This window comes from Microtus oregoni, unplaced genomic scaffold, assembly GCF_018167655.1.
Source record: "Microtus oregoni isolate MIOR12 unplaced genomic scaffold, Mior012 000113F_000, whole genome shotgun sequence".
In the NCBI taxonomy this organism is placed as follows: domain Eukaryota; kingdom Metazoa; phylum Chordata; class Mammalia; order Rodentia; family Cricetidae; genus Microtus; species Microtus oregoni.
The window spans coordinates 1027743-1044802 of record NW_024544739.1 but is presented as its reverse complement, the minus strand read 5'-3'; the positions used below and the strand labels follow the sequence as shown (position 1 = coordinate 1044802).

The 17060-nt window shown below is 40.6% G+C and overlaps 1 pseudogene; it reads left to right on the top strand.

The window, feature by feature from the left end:
- The first annotated feature begins 259 nt into the window (after positions 1-259).
- LOC121443788 lies at positions 260-1091 on the top strand (annotated as a pseudogene).
- Positions 1092-17060: the final 15969 nt, after the last annotated feature.

The following is a 17060-nucleotide window of genomic DNA, read 5'->3' as shown; positions in this document are numbered from 1 at the left end:
CACTGCCTTTATCACCTTCCCCAAAGATCTTCCAGAAAAGAATCTTGACATCGCATCCTCCCCTTCTTAACCTTGCAGGCACTTATGGTGGAGGAAACCACTTTGTGTCTGATTTAAACTGAAGAATTCTTCCAATGCAGAGATTGACAGCTTGAAGCCCAAGCACAGAAAGAGAGCCAAGAGACAGTGGAACAGGAGTGTTGTGGCCTATCTCAGTAAATCTACCACCATGATAAAGATGCCTCTTAGTATGAGATGCATGCCACCTTTCCAGAATAAGAATGGGCCAACTCTCCAGAAGCAAAAACTGAGTAAGCCTTTTGAGGCCCTGGAGAATATTGTTGGCCGCCGAATTTCTCATGGCTAGGAAGGAAGCCAATGAACCAGTCACCCAGTGGAAAGCCATCATTCTAGATCAACTGCCAACATATCCCTCTCTCTATTTGTTGAAATATGATGGGATTGATTGTGTCTATGGCTTGGAGCTTCACAGCGATGAAAGGATTTTAAACCTTAAGATCCTGCCTAATAATGTGCCATTTCCTCAGGTGACAGACACTCATCTGTCAAACACCATAGTTGGCAGAGCAGTGAAACATACATTCACCGGCACAAATGGCTCTAAGGAAGACTGGAATTGGATGGTTCTAGAGGAGGTGCCAATCATGAAGTCCTGGTTCTATATTACCTACAAGAAAGATTTGGTCTTGTATATTTACCACCTGATGGATGACTACCTTGAAGGCAACCTCCACATCATGCCAGGCTCTAAGGAGGAGTGCAGTGTCATGGTCCCAGATGAGGTGCAGACCAGGATGACCTGTTTCTACATTGTCAAGGAGAATGATCCAGTCCTGTACCTTTACCACCATCTTGATGACTCCATTGAAGGCAACGTCCACATCATGCCTGAATTTCCTCCAGTAGAGGTGACTTTGGAATTAGGCAGGGATTCCTTGGCAGGCAAAGGTGTGCAGTACAACAAAAAAGATGGAACCCAAGAGATAGGTAAAATTATTTGCCAAGTTCCCACCAAACCTTCTGTGTATTTCATCAAGTTTAATAATGACTTCCATATCTATGTCTACGATTTGGTGAAGATCTGTTAAAGTGAAATTCTCAAAATTTGAGGGGCACACTTAAAACTGTGTTTGGGGAATGTGTTTTTTTCAGAGATACCGCAGGTCTTCTATTAATCCTGGTATTTTTTTCCAATGGAATATTCTTGCTCGAAAAATAAAAATTTGTGAACATGTTTTGTTCTTTGGTGAATGATGGAATATGTTTGGTGGATGGGCCATCACAGAAATACATGCCTCAAAACAAAGCAGGATTTATGGTCTTTCCCCTTGGAGAGGATGGACTGGGAATGCTTGGTGTGGTAAAGGACAAGATGGCTGTCTAGGGAGTAGTGGAGAGGGGACAAAAGTTGTAGGATCTCGGGGCAGGATAAAGCTTGAGGGAAAAAACATGTCAACTGGAAAGATGTGACAGATATCAGAGTGAGGTATTGGGACTTAAAAGGATAAAGAGTAGATTAATCAGGAAGGGACACAAATGTATACTCAAAATCAGAGGAAATTAGGTTTCATTTGATGAATAGCTTAATTCGTACTGGCTGTAAGTCACTGGATGTTTGAACTCCACTGGAGCATGTTGAGTGACCAGGAGCCTCCTGCTTAGAGAAAAGTGTCTCCCTGCTGCTCTTCAGCAGTTGGATGGATGTCAAGCTACCTACTTCCTTTTGTCAGAATTCTGTCTGCCACCTACTTTGTCATGCCTGGATTGGGTATGCCTTGAACTCTCATTGGTCCTTTGCATGCCATCCAACCCTTGTGAGTTCATTTAAATAATTGCCCTGTCATATATGGAAAACAGTGTTCCCTTTCATTGATCATGTTCTGTAGGACTTGGGCTATAAAACTCATTGACAGACGCACCCACACAGGATAAACATGTACACATTGAAGCCCACTAATGTATGACATGCACACATATGATGAATGCACCAATCTCCATCAAATCAGTAAACTAGGGAATCCCTGATTCAATGTGGAGCGTGGCAAAGACCCCACAAACCCATCAGACCCAAAAATACCAGTATGGTATTGATGTCTGACTCCCATCATGTAAGGATCCTGCCATCCTGTAACGGGGCGATTTTTGCTTCCTTGATCTTCACCAACTTGGTTAAAATGTTAGAGTTGTCAAAACTGGCAGTTAGGGTCCAGCATGTAGATCAGCTGTCCCAGGTCAGGTGATTTGGCTACAATTTGGGTGATAACTTATACCAGGGAATTCTGGTACACCCACACCTCTTCTTCTCCCAGTCCTCATCATCACTCTTGCGGCTGGGATTGGAGCTCAAAGAAAGCAAAATGGAAGAAGCCTCCTCCTCAGTGGAAATCAGTGTCCATCTTTCATATGACCTGACTCTCACAGGGAATGCAGCATATTTTATCCTTCTAGGTCTCCTCATTCAATGGTTCACTCATTTTCCCAATGAATGAATGAATTCATCCATTCTTCCATATCTCTCTCTCTCTCTTCTTCCTTCCCTTCATGCATTTCCCACTTTATAGTAGTAATTTGAGCATTGTGGCTGCGTCCCCGTCACCATGGCCGCCAAGCTATCTTATGCCCCGAAATAATAACACAAAAACTGTATTCTTTTAAACACGCCCTGGCCCATTATTTTCATCCTCTTAACCCTGTTCTAATAATGTCTGTTGCAGCACGAGGTACGCTTACCAGGAAAGATTCAGCATATCTCACCTGCTGGCTGGCTGCATCGCCAACTGCCTCAGAGAGCAGAGCTACAGTGTCTGCCCGGGAGAGGGGTGCATGGCATCTCTGAGCTCACTTCCTCTTTCTAGCAGCATTCTGTTCTCTTTACTCCTCCCACCTATGTTCTAACCTATCAAGGGAAGCAGATTTTTATTAAATTAAGCAATGACATTCTTCCATCACTTTATTCTTTCAACAACTTGCCCCAAAAAATCGTCCATGTCTCTTCTGTTGTATAATCTTTCATTTGTAAAGAAATTGCCCTCTCAGGGAAGGATTTTTCTGACATCTCTGTGGATGGAGGTTATATCAAGAAGATTAGATGACCAACCATGACAACTCTTATGCTGTAGAATTTGGTGGACCAGAGATTGATTGCTGACTATCCTGTGCTATGTGTCTGATGCCCATGAACTCTGCCCCTGTTGTCAGACAGGCAGACAACAAGGTAGTCACACATACTTAACTCATTCAGTGTTCACAGATCATGTAGATTGAGTTCTAATTCTTCTCCTAAACTAATAAAGAAACCAAGATTAGGAGAAGAGAGGAGCCTGAAGTAAGGCTTCAAAATGGGTCGTTGTGCAAAAGCAAGGTTACCTGCCTCCATTAATGCTCTCTCCCTTTCTTAGTGAAATCCATCCTTCCATAGAGTAGCTATAGGCAACCGATTTTTCACCAACAGCTAAGCATAGGTTTGAACCCTACAGCCTTTGATTTCTGAAATAAGTGCTGTCCCCTTAAGGTCTCATAACAACACAGGAAGCTTTGTAAGAGTGTCCCAGCAACAATTTAAAGCAATTCTAGGACACCCAAGATGCAGCAAGTTATGTTTATTGGTAATAGACAAGGTTCTGATGGGACAAAAGAATGTAGCATTAAAAAGCCGATTGGCGTACTCACGATGTTTTCATGTGATTTGGCACACTCAGGCTTCTGGTTCTGAATACTTCACGCTCAGTGGGTTTTGGAGATTGTTGTGACCCTGAACCTAGCAGGAGGCTTTGGGGCCTGAAAGGACAAGCCTTGATATTTCAGGATATCCTTGTCCTTGGTTTCCACTGTTTACTGATTTCCATTCAGAGAATGAGCAGCCATCTACTCCTGGTGCCATGCCTTCCCACATGAACAGAGAGAACACCATTCACACCCAGGTTGCTTGAATCACAAATGAAGTCATAAGTCACAAACAATCTCCCACACCAGTTTAGAATTGTCATTAATAGAATGATTATTTCGTTAAAGGGCAAAAACTTACAGATGACCAGCCCTGACAAAAGCCCTCAGCAGGATCAGGAAAGGAGCCTAGAAACCAGAAGGGAAACTGGAAGCAAAAGATCAAGCTGAAGGTAAATGTTGGTTTTTGAATGAGAGAGAGACCACACCTGAATGGGCTGGTATGTCAGTGGCTATTGGTTGAAAGAGTGGAAGAAACTCATGCAACACACTTATTTGGATATAACAAAAAAAAGGTTATTAGAATGTGAGAAAACAAAAACTATTTTAGTTTATTTATTACAGTCCTTCCAGATACATCACAGAGATAGGATCTCTTCATGCATGAGAGTCACCGATGATTTCCCTTTAAGAAAAAAACCCACAAAAAAAATAAAAAAATAAAAAAAGAAAAAAACCCACAAAACTCCCAATAACATCATCAGCATTCAACAACATGTCTATGATTGCTTTGCCTTGACTTTGCTTGTCAGTAAATGGTGCTGCTAGTTAATCTCTGCAAACAATGCAAATTTCGCTGTAACTAAATAGACAGAATTGACAGGTTATCTTAAACACATCAGGGAGTCCCACTACGATGGAATGGGTTAATCATCACCAGTGTGACAGTGACATATTTAAGATCTTTCCTTTGTCTATAAATCTCAGAATTGTCAACATGATATGTTGTCATAGAGATTACTTAGGGTTTTGTCCCACTGGTGGTTTCCTGGGTATGCTTCCATAATTTCTGGCAGATCCAATCAGTTTTGCCATGCACTCTCTGCTCCACATCATTGTGTTCCCCTTAAGTTCTTGTCCAGGCCTTTTAGACATCTTGAAACTGTTGCAAGAGTATCTCATGTTCCACCTAAATGATTTGGAGTGTTATTTAGGCTGAGTTTTATCTTCCATCCATGAGTTCATTGACTTTCCTTGGGCATAATTCCTGGGACACTGAGCCTAACTCCTGGGGGATTCCTCTAGTTACTTCTCCTTGCTGGAAAGCTTACACTCTCAGTACTACTATGACAGTATTTCTATAGCAAACATTCTTCTCAAGATGAGAAAAAATTTCAATATTACAATCCATTTGTTTTTATTGTGATTTATACACACACACACACACATACAAATTAATGCAAATGCACTGATGATATTAATTGAGTAGGCCATTCTGGGGTTGTCAAGATCATTACCACTCGAAGGGTTCTTTTAAAGCCATGGGCTGACCCCATCTAGGAACTTGGGCAGGTGAGGAGAGATTGACTGCACTATGACATGTCCATAGTCACCATGGGTGCCTTTTTCATAGTCAGACAGAGGACTATCTTGAATATCACCATGGAACATTTGTATGACAAATGATGGAGATCAAGTGGGTAAAAATAAGAAAACTAGATGATGCTTCCAAGCTCCAGTTGAATAGCCGACTGATGGAGAATAAGAGCAAGGATGTCAGGAATAAAATGGCTTGGTCCACACACTGTGACACTGAGACACTGTGCCTGTATGAAGGGGATTTCAACTAAACCATTGGCCTGAGAATGAAAGAATATGAGATCAAAGTGGAAGCTCTGAATGTGGCTGACAATTGGGGCAGACTGAAAAGCCAATGATTTTGGCACTGGCATTTGTCTGCACTTCATATACAGGCTTTAATGTGATCCTATTTGATGTGGATGCATACCTTCCTAAATCTCGATGGATGAAGTTTGGGCTTGGATTTCAAACAGGTCAAGGTACCCCACCCTCAATTTGGATTGGAGAAGGAGTGGAGATGTTTGGTGGGGGAGCGACAAGAAATTGGGAGGAGGAAACGAAGTAGAAATTTTGATATTCATTATTATAAAGTAATATAAAAATCAATAGAAAATAACCAATGAGGAGATTGGAGCTACGAAAAAAAAACATTCATGTGAGTTGTTGACTCAGACACCAAAGACTTTTTACAGAAAAAAAAAATTAAAAAAAAATAAAAAAAACACACATAGGGATTGAGTTACTTGGCAAAATATGACTCATGTATTTGGGAAGATGAGTGGGGATTTTATTTTGGGTCTCCAGGGGGCTGTGTGAGCAGCATTATAGGACCTGCATGCTTGACATTTCTGTGGGATAGTAGGGAAGAAACCTGCCTATCAGGGGTTTTATGACATAAGTAGAGCCTTGGTGATGTCACAAAGCTGTGGTTGAGGTTGGCAACTCTCTTCCACATGAAGCACTAGTCTTCTGTGAAGGTGTGCTTACTATGTTCACGGTGGCTGAGGAGGTGAGTTCAGCTCTTGGGCTCCACAACTGTTCAACAGGATTAGGTAGCTGAACATTTCCAGAAGATGGAATCTGGAGAGCCAAGACATTTTCTTTTGGTAAATATGTTTAGGAAGCAACTGAGACCTCTGTAGTCCCAGAGAGGTTTCCGTCAAATCTCCTCTGAGTCTAAAATTTATGTTGTTGACAGCTTCGATATTTAATAGCTGTGGGGACGGTGAATGCCAGGTATTCTTCCCACTTTATCTTTGCTATCAATGTCCAATTCATCAGTCCACAAAAGTGGCAAAGATCCTCTTTGTCCATATGTGTTTTAAAAGATATTAATTATTTCTAAATGGTGCTGTTGCCCAGATTAATGAGTCTTAATTATGCAGTTTGTCTCACAAAACTCACTTCTCTAATGAAGACATGGAATGGCTTTATGTAATAAACCTGGGTCTGGATCAGGAGACACAATAGAGAGAGCCAGAAGACTGGAGTGCCTTGACCCTGGGCAGGTGGTTTTGGATCAACCACCTAACCAACAGATTGAGTGGCAAGGAGAGAAGTGGCTGTCTTTCGAATTCTTTGCCATCTGTTCAGATCTTTCTTTCTCTCTTTGGGCATAGGCATATATTCTCCTCTCATTGGCACAGTCAGTCCGGAATCACGTTTCTCAGTAGAGGTCCATTGCCTTTGGGCAGCAGGAATATGTCTCTGATACACATATACTGAGCTGTAGACAATAGTTTAATAATTTTCTATGAATTTCTTAAGACCAAATTACATTTAGGCAGCCCGAATCTATTCAGCACTGCCTTTGTCACCTACCGCAAAGATATTCCAGAAAAGAGTCTTGACCTCGCATCCTCCCATTCTTATCCTTGCAGGCACTTATGGTGGAGGAAACCACTTTGTGTCTGATTGAAACTGAAGAATACTTCCAAGGCACAGATTGGCAGCTATGAAGCCCAAGCACAGAAAGAGTGCCAAGAGACAGTGGAACAGGAGTTTTGTGGCCTATCTCAGTAGGTCTACCACCATGATAAAGATGACTCTTAGTATGAGATGCATGCCACCTCTCCAGAAGAAGAATGGGCCAACTCTCCAGAAGCAAAAACTGAGTAAGCCCTTTGAGGCCCTGGAGAATATTGTTGGCCGCAGAATTTCTCATGGCAGGAAGGAAGCCAATGAAACAGTCACCCAGTGGAAAGCCATCATTCTAGATCAACTGCCAACATTTCCCTCTATCTATTTGTTGAAATATGACGGGATTGATTGTGTCTATGGCTTGGAGATTCACAGCGATGAAGGGATTTTAAACTTTAAGATCCTGGCTAATAATGTGCCATTTCGTCAGGTGACAGACACTCATCTGTCAAACACCATAGTTGGCAGAGCAGTGACAAACATGTACACATTGATGCCCACTAATATGTGACCTGCACACATATGATGACTGCCATCAAATCAGTAAACTAGGGAATCCCTGATGCTAGGTGTAGTGTGACAAAGACCCCACAAACCCATCAGACCTGAAAATACCACTATGGTATTGATGTCTGACTCCCATCATGTAAGGATCCTGACATCCTGTAACGGGGCGATTTTTGCTTCCTTCATCTTCACAAACTTGGTTAAAATGTTAGAGTTGTCAAACTGCCAGTTCGGGTCCATCATGTAGATCAGCTGTCCCATGTCAGGTGATTTGGCTACAATTTGGGTGATAACTTATACCAGGGAATTCTGGTACACCCTCACCTCTTCTTCTCCCAGTCCTCATCATCACTCTTGTGGCTAGGCTTGGAGCACAAAGAAGGCAAAATGGAAGAAGCCTCCTCCTCAGTGCAAAACAATGTCCATCTTTCCTTTGACCTGACTCTCACAGGGAATGCAGCACATTTTATCCTTCTAGGTCTCCTCATTCATCGGTACACTCATTTTTCCAATGAATGATTGAATTCATCCATTCTTCCTTATCTCTCTCTCTCTCTCTTCTTCCTTCCCTTCTTCCATTTCCCCCTTTATAGTAGTAATTTGAGCAGCGGGGCTGCATTCCCAGCACAATGGACGCCTAGCTAGCTTATGCCCCAAAATGACAACACAAAAACTGTATTCTTTTAAACACTCCCTGGCCCCTTATTTTCAGCCTCTTAACCCATTTCTAATAATATATGTTGCAGCACGTGGTGAGCTTACCAGGAAAGATTCAGCATGTCTGACCTGGTGGCTGGCTGCATCGTCATCTTCCTCAGAGAGCAGAGCTACCCTGTCAGCCCGGGAGAGGGATAACCTGGCGTCTCTAAACTCACTTCCTCTTCCTCCCAGCATTCTGTTATGTTTACTCCACCCACCTATGTTCTAACCTATCAGGGCAAACAGTTTCTTCTTTTAATTAACCAATGACCTATCCTCCATCATTTCCCCTATTTCTGTTTAAACAAGAAAGGAATCTTTAACTTTAACATAGGAACATAACACATAACAAAACAGAACAGATATCAAGCAAGAATGTCAGTCACAATATTTATATCTATTTTATCTTGTATCATAATATTTGAAATCTATAACTATCTATCTATTTTCAACTCCATCAAAGTCTCCAGAAGAATACAATATTCCCTAAGCTAACAAAAAGTAAGGCATTATCAAAGTCTAGAAATGACAGAGACATCTCGCTGCCTGGTCAGTCACCCTACGTTCCACTGTACCATTAGGGTATCTATCCTCAGCCTACAGGCCCACAGACGTTTCCAAAAACAGAAAATTTCAAAGGCAGTCACTATCTGCTTGTCTTGAAGAATGTCTTGCAGAATCTTTCATGAATCAGGAATACAAAAAGACCATCTCACCTTTTGGCAAGTTCAGTAGTCCTCTCTCTGCGTGTTCTGTGTGTCCAGTTTATGCAATCGTCCAGGTAAGAGCAGTTTCTTGCCCAAATAGCTATCAAACTCCATAAGGATCTTTGTGGATGCCCACCTTCTTCCTGAAGTAGATTGTTGCTGCCAGGAGCAGAGTGTCTCATTGTCACAAAACCCTAAGGTATAAAAACATTAAATAGCATATTTCATAGTCTAAGAAAGACATGAAGAATGCCTATCTAACTGAAATATATATCTATATAGCTAGAAATCTAACTAACATGACTACAAACACGACAATTATTAATGATTATCCATGAACAACCTATATACATTACATTTTTAAGTGAACTACACAATCACAATACCTTAATAAAGAGCAAATATGCATATACATATAAGAAAATTGACCTTAAATCTCTATCAATATTGCAAAATCTATACTAATGCAAATTATTCATATCTATATTACATCCCCCTTTAAATATAAAGGAACATTTATAAAGCATATTTGGGAACATGGGTCAGTTTTTTTCTCTCCAAACTCCTTCCTGTTGAATGGGGGCGTCGGTAAGTAGGTGTTTCATGGTATAACCTGTGTGCTAGTTTCATCTCAGTTGGAAGTTGAGCGAAGAATTGTTTCAAAGATGTTCACAGCAACCTTTCAGGAGGGCATGGTCCTTCATACCATGTTGGGATAGAAAGAATCCACAGACTCTCACCCTCTGTGAAAACAAAATAAGAATCTCCTTTCCAAAGCATGTCCTTAGATCCAAATTTCAAAGTCTAGGTATTTTCAAAATATCTATGTTGGATTAGTTCAGAAGCATTTATAAACAAATATCTTTTAGCAGCTATTGCTCCTTCCTCAGAATTCAGATGATTCAAACAGAGCATAATAGCATACAATATCAAAATTCTCTGTGTATTTTCCATCATTGTGAGCTTCAATTTAAGCTCTATTTTTTTTCCATTGTCCTTGGCTTTTCAGCAGCCCTCATTGTCCGCCATATTCAGAGCGTCCGGTTTTATCCCCTGCTTTTTCAGTCACAGTCCAGCTGGCCTTGGTGAGCTCCCAATAGATCAGCCCCACTGTCTCCGTGGGTGGGTGCACCCCTCTTGGTCTTGACTTCCTTGATCATCTTCTCCCTCCTTCTGTTCCTCATTGGGACTTTGGGAGCTCAGTCCAGTACTCCAGTGTGGATCTCTGTCTCTATCTCCATCCATCGCCAGATGAAGGTTCTATGGTGATATGCAAAATATTCATCAGTATGGCTATAGGATAGGATCATTTCAGGTTCCCTAGCTTCAGCTGCCCCAGGAACTAACTGGGGACCTGGCCTTGGGCACCTGGTAGCCCCTCTAGGTCCAAGTCTCTTCCCAACCCTAAGATGGCTCCCTTAATTAAGATATGTGCTTCCCTGCTCCCCTATCCAACCTTCCTTTATCCCAATCATCCTGTTGCCCCAAGTTCTCCCCATCCTACCCTTCTCACTTTTCTCTACCCTCCCTTTATCCCCCTACCCCTCCACCCTTAAGATCCCGATTTTTGCCTGGCAATCTTGTCTAATTCCCCTACCCAAAGGATAGCTATATGTTTTTCTTTGTGTTCACCTTCTTATTTAGATTCTTTAGAATATCCAATTATAGACTCACTGACCTTTATTTAAGTCTAGAAACCAATTATGAGTGAGTACATCCCATGTTCATCAGGATACTCAGGATAGTATTTTCTATTTCCATCCAATTGCATGGAAAATTTAGAATTCATTGTTTTGTACCGCTGAGTAGTACTCTAATGTGTAGATATTCCACACTTTCTTCATCCATTCTTCCATTGAAGGACATCTAGGTTGTTTACAGGTTCTGGCTATAAAAATAATGTTGCTATGAACATAGTTGAACAAATGCCCTTTTCAGATGATCGGGCATCTCTTGGGTATATTCCCAAGAGTGGCATTGCGGGGTCCAGGGGTAGGTTGATCCCGAATTTCCTGAGAAACTGAAACACTGCTTTCCAAAGTGGTTGCACAATTTTGCATTCCCACCAGCAATGGATTAGGGAACCCATTACTCCACAACCTCTCCAGCAGAGGCTATCATTGGGGTTTTTGATTTTAGCCAATCTGACAGGTGTAAGATGATATCTCATAGTTGTTTTGATTTGCATTTCCGTGATCGCTAAGGAGGTTTAGCATGACGTTAAGTGTCTCTTGGCCATTTGAACTTCTTCTGTTGAGAATTCTTTGTTCAGATCAGTGCCCCATTTTTTAATTGGGTTAATTAGCATTTTAAAGTCTAGTTTCTTGAGTTCTTTATATATTTTGGAGATCATACCTTTGTCTGTTGCAGGGTTGGTGAAGATCTTCTCCCAGTCAGTAGGTTGCTTTTTTGTCCTAGTGACAGTATCCTTTGCTTTACAGAAGCTTCTCAGTTTCAGTAGGTACCATTTATTCAATGTTGCCTTTAATGTCTGTACTTCTGTGGCTATTCCTAGGAAGCGATTACCTGTGCCCATCTGTTGTAGGGTACCTCCCAATTTCTCTTCTATCAGGTTCAGTGTGCTTGGACTGATATTGAGGTCTTTGATCCATTTGGACTTGAGTTTTGTGCATGGAAATAAATATGGGTCAATTTTCATTCTTCTACAGGTTGACATCCAGTTGTGCCAGCACCGTTTGTTGAAGATGCTTTCTTTCTTCCATTGTATACTTTTAGCTCCTTTATCCAAAATGGTTCATAGGTTTGTGGTTTAAAATCTGGGTCTTCTATACAATTCCATTGGTCGACTTCTCTGTTTTTATACCAATACCAAGCTGTTTTCAATACTGTAGCACTGTAGTAGAGTTTGAAGTGAGGGATGGTAATGCCTCCCTACAATCCTTTATTGTATCGGATTGTTTTGGCTATCCTGGGTTTTTTGTTTTTCCATATAAAGTTGATTATTGTCCTCTCAAGATCTGTGAAGAATTTTGATGGGACCTTGATGGGGATTGCATTGAATCTATAAATTGCCTTTGGTAGAATTGCCATTTTTACTATGTTGATCCTCCCATTCCAAGAGTAAGGGAGATCTTTCCACTTTCTGGTGTCCTCTTCAAATTCTTTCTTCAATTCCTTAAAGTTCTTCTCAAATAGATCTTTCACTTCCTTGGTTAGAGTTACCCCAAGATATTTTATGCTGTTTGTGCCTATCGTGAAAGTTGAAGCTTCTCTGATTTCCCTCTATGCTTCCATATCCTTTGTGTATAGGAGGGCAACTGATTATTTGGAGTTGATCTTGTATCCTGCCACATTACTAAATGTGTTTATCAGCTGTAAAAAGTTCTTTTGTGGAGTTTTTGGGGTCGCTTATGTACACTATCATATCATCTGCAAATAATGAAACTTTAATCTCTTCCTTTTCAATTCGAATCCCCTTGATCCCCTTATGTTGTCTTATTGCAATTGCTAAAATTTCAAGCACTATATTGAAGAGGTATGGAGAAAGTGGACAGCCTTGCCATGTTCCTGATTTTAGTGGGATGGGTTTGAGTTTCTCTCCAGTTAGTTTGATGTTAGCTGTCGGTTTACTGTAAATAGCTTTTATTATATTTAGGTATGACCCTTGTATCCCTAATCTCTCCAAGACTTTTATCATAAAGGGATGTTGAAATTGTCAAAAGCTTTTTCAGCATCTAATGAAATGATCATATGTTTTTTTTTCTTTAAGTTTCTTTATATGATGGATTACATTGATAGATTTTCGTTTTTTGAACCAGCCCTGCATCTCTGGGATGAGGCCTACTTGATCAAAATGGGTAATTTTTCTAATATGTTCATGGATACAGTTTGCCAGAATTTTTAGAGTATTTTTGCGTCGATGTTCATGAGTGAGATTGGCGTGTAATTCTCTTTCTTGGTTGAGTCTCTGTGTAATTTTGGTATCAGGGTAACTGTTTCTTCATAAAAGGAATTTGGCAATGAGTCTGTTTCTATATTGTGAAATACATTAAGTAGTATAGGTATCAGCTCTTCTAGGAAGTTTGTTTGGCAAATGATGGAGATCAAGTCAGGGTAAAAATCAGAAAACTAGATGGAGCTTCCAAGCTCCAGTTGAATAGCCGACTGAGGGAGAATACGAGCAAGGATGTCAGGATTAAATGGCTTGGTCCACACACTGAGACACTGTGCCTGAACGAAGGGGATTTCAACTAAACCAGTGGGCTGGGAATGAAAGAACATGGGATCAAACTGGAAGCTCTGAATGAGGATGAAAATTGGTGCAGACTGAGAAGCCAATGATAATGGCACTGGCATTTGTCTGCACTTCATATACAGGCTTTTTTGTGATCCTATTCTATGTGGATGCATACCTTCCTAAATCTTGATGGATGAAGGGTGGGCTTGGACTTCCCACAGCTAGGGCACCCTGCCCTCTATTTAGAATGGAGTTGGAGTGGAGCGGTTTAATGGAGGAGAGAGAAAAATGTGGGAGGAGGAAAGGTAATGGAAATTTTGATATTTATTATTTATGAAGTAAAAATCAATAGAGGATAAGCAATGAAGAGAATGGAGCTTGGAAAAAAAACATTCATGTGAGATATTGACTCAGACACCAAAGACATTTTACAGAATAAAACACATAAAAGGATTGAGTTACTTGGTAAAATATGACTCATGTATTTGGGAAGATGAGTGGGGTTTTTATTCTGGGTCTCAGGGGGCTGTGTGAGCAGCATTATAAGACCTGTATGCTGGGTATTTCTATGGGTTAGTAGGGAAGAAACCTGCTTATGAGGGGTTTTATGTCATAAGTAGAGCCTTTTTGTACCGTGTTCCCTTTCATTGATCATGTTCTGTAGGACTTGGTCTAGAAAGCTAATGAACAGACTCAACCACACACAGGATAAACATAAACACATGGTGCATACTGGTTTGTGACATGTAAACATATGATGTATGCTCTGAACTCCATAAAATCGGTTAACTAGGGAATCTATGATGTGAAGTGGAGTGTGACAAAAACCCCACAAACACATTCGACCCTAATATACCAGTATGGTATTGATATCTGACTTCCATCATGTAAGGATCCTGCCATACTGTAAAGTGGCGATTTTTCGTTGTTCGTCTTCACAAAGTTAATTAAAATATTAGAGTTTTCAAGCTGCCAGTTAGGGTCCAGCATGTAGATCAGCTTTCCCACGTCAGGTGATTTGGCTACAATTTGGGTGAAAACTTATACCAGATTATGATGGTACACGCTCTCCCTTCTTCTCCCTGTCCTCATCATCACTCTCATGTGTGGGCCTGGGGCACAAAGAAGGCAAAATGGAATAAGCCTCCTCTTTAGTGGAAAACCTTGTCAATCCTCAATTTGGCCTGACTCTCAAAGGGAATGCAGCACATTTTATCCTACTAGGTCTCCTCATTCATTGTTTCACTCATTTATCCAATGAATGATTGAATTCATCCATTCTTCCATGTCTCTCTCTCTCTCTCTCTCTCTTCTTCCTTACCTTATTCCATTTCCCCCTTTATTGTAGTAACTTGAGCAGCGGGGCTGCATCCCCTGCACCATGGCCGCCTCGCTAGCTTATACCCTGAAATAACAACACAAAAACTGTTTTCTTTTAAACACTGCCTTGCCCATTATTTTCAGCCTCTCAACACATTTCTAATAATGTATGATGCACCACGAGGTGCTGGTAAAAATTAAGCATGTCTGACCTGTTGGCTGGCTGTATCGCCTCTGCCTCAGAGAGCAGAGCTATAGTGTCTGCCCGAGTAGGGGAGCATGGCGTCTCTGAGCTCACTGCCCATTGCAAGGTGATTTGTTGAGATTCCATCTCAATTGACATTGGCTCCATGAGATATGTGCTCAACAATTTAGAAAGCCCTGTCTGTGGTGATGACATTATTAGTGTCTTGAAGAGGAGGATACACTCATGGACATCTGCTGCTATCACCCATCTAAATGCATCTCACCTTTGCTGTGACTGATTTGTTTTATCATAAAAAGAATTCCACTTTACAGCCTTAAAGAAAAACTTAATGAAGATCAGTCATAAAGAATGGGAAACAAGTCAAAGGTGGTTACCAGGTGGAGTGAATTTCTGAAAATAAACTGTATATTCAGAGAAACCCTTCAGAATCTCCTTTTGAATATCATCCTGCATCTGGAAGGCCACACAGCTCTCTATTAAGCCATATTTATATATATTTTCAGGGAAAAAGGTTGCATACAGAAAATATACACAGGATCTGGAATATGGTATCTTTCTTCTCTGTTATGCTTGAAAAACTCTTTTATGTTTCATTTTATTTGAAGCACAAAATATAAGATTAACTGTATTAAAATGAATACTTGATTTGTAACATTGAAAAGTTTTTCTTTATGTTTTTACAATATAATTCTTCTGTGGTTTGTTAGTGTCTGCTTATCATCTATTTCCCCAACATGATTAGTTAAAGTTTAACATCAGGATGTATGTAATGTAGAATGGTGTCTAATGGGGTTCAACCTGGTGGTGTCAATTGCCTTTTGTGGTCACAGAAGGTATTCGTGAGAAATAAGGACACTCTTTAACAATTCATTATGTGATTATATTTTTCATTTTCCAGAGAAAGTAAGCTTGACAACTCTAACAATTGTTGTCTAATATTTGCTTGTCCAATAAGAATATGACAATTTGGTGGTCACAGGAAGAAAATTTTAGACCTTCTGTGTCAAAGGTATGTTATACCAATATTCAGGCAAAGCTTGAAAATACCTGTGGAACCTTGGCAATCAGGGACTTTTTTTGAAATTCTCTTGGCAAAAAATGAGCTTCATGGGGCAGAATGGGAATGTCCAAGTATAATTACCACCTGGAAGGGTCTATGGGGCTCTTATAAACACAGAGGCAATATTGCTCAGAGGTGGCTTTCTGTATCACCCTTTATTAACATGGGAAAGATCGATGTTCCATATTTCCAAAGCTCACCCTTATCTGGAACACAACTCCTTTGAATTACTTTTTAAAATGGTTTACTTCAATAGACCTCTGTGTAGGACAGGACAAAAAAGAGGCTCCATAGATACAAAGTCTTTTATCCTCTCTTCTGGACAGCAAACAGTAGTCCATCCACCCTGGAGAGCCACTTCTTCCCTCTCCTCCGACAACTTTCATTATCAAATCATACTTTGGTTCTTCCTCATGATAACTGCATACAGTATCTCTGCCCCAGCAAATTCATTGTGCTTATCCCTTCTTAGATCCTGGTCAAAACTGCTCTTTCTCTCATATAAGAACCTTCTACTTCACGCAATGCTTCTCCTTCTCACACTCTCTCTCTCCTTTGGTTCTGCTTAGTGTATCTATGCCATCCTTGTTTCACTTGGTCTCAGAGCTGGCAAGCTCATTCTACCCCCATGAAGACTTAAGCCAGTTTTACCCTAAAGCAAATTTCCTTGCACAAAGGAATGTTTGAGTTGGGCGGTGGTGATACCCAATTTTAATCCCAGCACCCTGGGTGCAGAGGCAGGAGGATCTCTGGGAGTTCGAGGCAAGTCTGGTCTACAAGAGCTAGTTCTGGGACAGGAACCAACGCTAAAAAAAAACCCTGTTTCAAAAAAAAGAGTAATGTTTAAATTCAGAGATGAAAGCGGTCCTCGGCTTTCCCAAGAATGAACCAGTGATTATCAGAAAGATTTTCTTAGTCATAAAATGTTGTCTGTGTTTTATTCATCTTATTTCTGAATAAGTCACCTATAGCATAACTCTTACCTCAGGGAAATTGCAGAAGAAAGGGTTAGCATATGTAAAACCTAGAAGATAACATAAAATGTTCTGAAATGTATTCTCTAGCTACATTGGAAGCTAGAGATGGAAGGGCCTATTTGAAGATAACTTGCAGAATGAGAAGATCGGACACTTTCTGGTAAATCATAGGCAGTAGAATGAAACTTCTTTGGTCACA